Source organism: Acyrthosiphon pisum, chromosome A2 (genome assembly GCF_005508785.2).
Source record: "Acyrthosiphon pisum isolate AL4f chromosome A2, pea_aphid_22Mar2018_4r6ur, whole genome shotgun sequence".
Classification (NCBI taxonomy): domain Eukaryota; kingdom Metazoa; phylum Arthropoda; class Insecta; order Hemiptera; family Aphididae; genus Acyrthosiphon; species Acyrthosiphon pisum.
The window spans coordinates 53,150,217-53,153,605 of NC_042495.1; positions in this window are offsets into that span (position 1 = coordinate 53,150,217).

The following is a 3,389-nucleotide window of genomic DNA, read 5'->3' on the forward strand; positions in this document are numbered from 1 at the left end:
TTCGATTCTGTAGTTAGTTGTTAATAATAATAATAAATTGTAAACAATCTTACAATCAATCACGCAGGTAAATTCAATAATTATTCTCTTGAAAATATAATCCAATAAAATCTTTTTATACCTAATAGGCAGTAATATAATGTATTACTTTATTAGTAGGTATATTAAATAAATCCAAATATAGCCAATAGCAATATAAAATATAAACATTGTCTCAACAAAACTGAATAAAGTAGCTATTGACAATCGTGGCCAAAATATCAAATACTAATAACTAATAAATAATAATATCTAGTATTATTTGCCACCAACTTCTCAACTGGTATTATTATCACTTTATAACTGTCTATACCTAAATTAGTAACGAATATCGTAATTCTTGGTTATTTACCAGTTTTCTGAAAATTGTGAAATTATAATTTATATTTTATTTTATTTCTCTATGTATCAACGCCCCTATGGCCTACCTATTTTAAACATTTTATTATATTCATCGACTTTACAAGTGATAAATTGCATGTTTGTAATCTATATCACTCATTGACGTACCTATCACTTATTTTTGTTGCTGTTATTATTAATAATAGGGGGGGGGGGGGGAAGGTTATCAAAAGTTATGTTTTTTCCAGACTACTCAACACCCGTATTAACCAATATTAACCCGAATCATAGTGGTTTTGAAAACCCGAATGTTTATTTAAACTTTTTATTCCGGTGTTTGAACACCCGAATACATCCAGTACCCGTAACCCGAAACCCGAATAAATGATTCGGGTGCTAAGCCCTGCTTTGTACACTTTATTCCTATTAGCATCATTTAGAGTGACTCTAATGTTTCTACATATGTCAGTTAGAGTTTTATGATTGTAATTTACAAAATCGTTAGACGTGTAATTACAATTTTCTATACATTTGATTATTGTGCTATTATTTATTTCTGATGTATTAGCTACATCAGCACAATTCATAGTTTCTATACACTTACGAATAGATGAATTTTTTCTTTTAATAGCATTTACTATTGATTTTTTCAAATTGTGATCAGTATGTTTCTTAAAGATGGAATTGCAAATATTAATTACACAACTATCGGAAACAGAGACATTCTCAAAATTTAATTCTGGATATTCTGTCTTAATATAATGAGCTACTTCATTCAATTTATCTTTTAAACTCATTTTTAAGCTTGTAAATTGTTAACCTACTGTGTCTGATATAAATTCAACGACACTTTTGTATGTCTGATATAAATTCGACGACGCTTTTGTATGTCTGAGATTGTAATTCAACGACACTTTTGTATGTCTGAGATTGTAATTCAACGACACTTTTGTATGTCTGAGATTGTAATTCAACGACACTTTTGTATGCCTGAAATAGTAATTCAACGACACTTTTGTCTGTATTAGCCGTCTAAAATTAACTTTCTTAGACAGCTATACCTAACTACACCTAACACTAAAAAAAAAGAAAAGAAAAATAATATTTAAAAAATAATTTAATAATAAAAAACACTATAAAAAATTAAATTATAAACACTGTAAAAAATGAAAACGATAAAAAATTAAATTATAAACACTGTAAAAATGAAAACTATAAAAAATTAAATTATTAACACTGTAAAAAATTAAAACTATAAATAATAAAAACAAAATTAAAACCGATATAAAACGTATATTTCTAACAATTAAATGTTTAGAATTAGCACTTTGCAGAATAACTGCAGAAAATAAAAGTAAAAGCACTTGGAATAAATCGAATAATTAATATTTCTACCAATTAGTGTTTAGAATTAGCACTTGGTAGAGAAACCGCAGAAACACCGAAGTGAGTGCACAAGGAAAAAGCAGCGGAAAACCGAATTGAAAGCGCGAGGAAAAAGCCGAAGAAAACCGAATAGAAAATGCGTAGAAAAACCCAGATCACTTGCGCCTGAAAAATACATAGATTTTAATTTAAAAATAAACTATAAATATTAATGAATTTAATAATATTTTACACTATAAGAAATCATCATTAAACTTGTGACAATGCCACACTGGCACACATGGATAATAAATTAAGATATTTTAACAGAACCAAAATATTAAAGACTTAATAATTTCAAATTGAAAAAAAAAGTATTACTTATTAAAACATTATGTTATTATGAAAATGAACTTTAATTTTAAAATAAATCTTTAGTTTCTTCATAATTTTTTGTAGAAAAATTATTAACTCCACGATGCCTGTAGCCTGTGTTGACGATTGTCACTTCCCAAATATTACACATGTATCATTTTAATGATTAAATTATATTAAATCTAAAAAGGATACAACAATACTGAGTTCAATAATAAATGCAATAATTTAATCTTGTGTACAACAGTAAATGTAGAATGCATGCCTTCTGAAAATGGATGGGAAAATAAATATAATGGGAAGTACAAGAGAAAGTTGTATTTACTCATTGTGTCATGAAATCTTGTCATCCAACTAATTTCGCGATAGCTTGCGAGCTGAAAAACTAAAAACATCAACACACCTTCGATGATAGAGCTGTGACTGAAAATTATGTTTCATACTTATAAATAATGAACTACATAGACATGTTTTTGTCATTCCTTATAGTATTTAATAGTAACGAATACTCAATTAAACAATTTTTTTTTTTTACTTATTCATTGAATGAAATATTTCAAATATAAACCATTCTAATATGTATGAATATGACTTAAGTATGTTTTAAGTTAATACTGAGTCCACTTAAGATCCAGAATCTGAATAATCAATTACATTAACTATTTGAATAATATATACAACATTTTAAAATGAATATCTTATAATTTTTTTTATTGTCAAGAGAATCTCAAATATATTTAATAATTAATATTGAAAACTTAAAGACTTGGAACTTTAATACAATATTACCTTACATATAGAAACAGTTTCAGTTATTCTAAAACCTGTTAAAAACTATTATCATGAAAATTATTTCTTTACCTATGAGTTACAGTTATACAAACAAGTAAAAACTTTGATATAAGTCATAATTTGATACATATAATTTATTATATATTTTACTTACAAAAATAAATAATTATATAAACTCCAAATGTCCATCCATCTTTTTAATGTATCTAGAATATTTCTAATACATAGGCAGATATCCTGTAAAATATTAGGTAGCAAACACAAACATAAAATTGTCTGTATAGAATGTAGTAATAAGTCTAAGTTTCTCGTTATCGTAATATTAATAACAGCTAATCAACAAATGTATAATAATGATATAAACAAAATTAAAATATAATATAATTTTATTTGATATTGTATATTGTGTGACATTGCATACTAGTCGGTATGTAGCTCTGTAATATTAAAAAAAATATTCATACACAATTATGTAA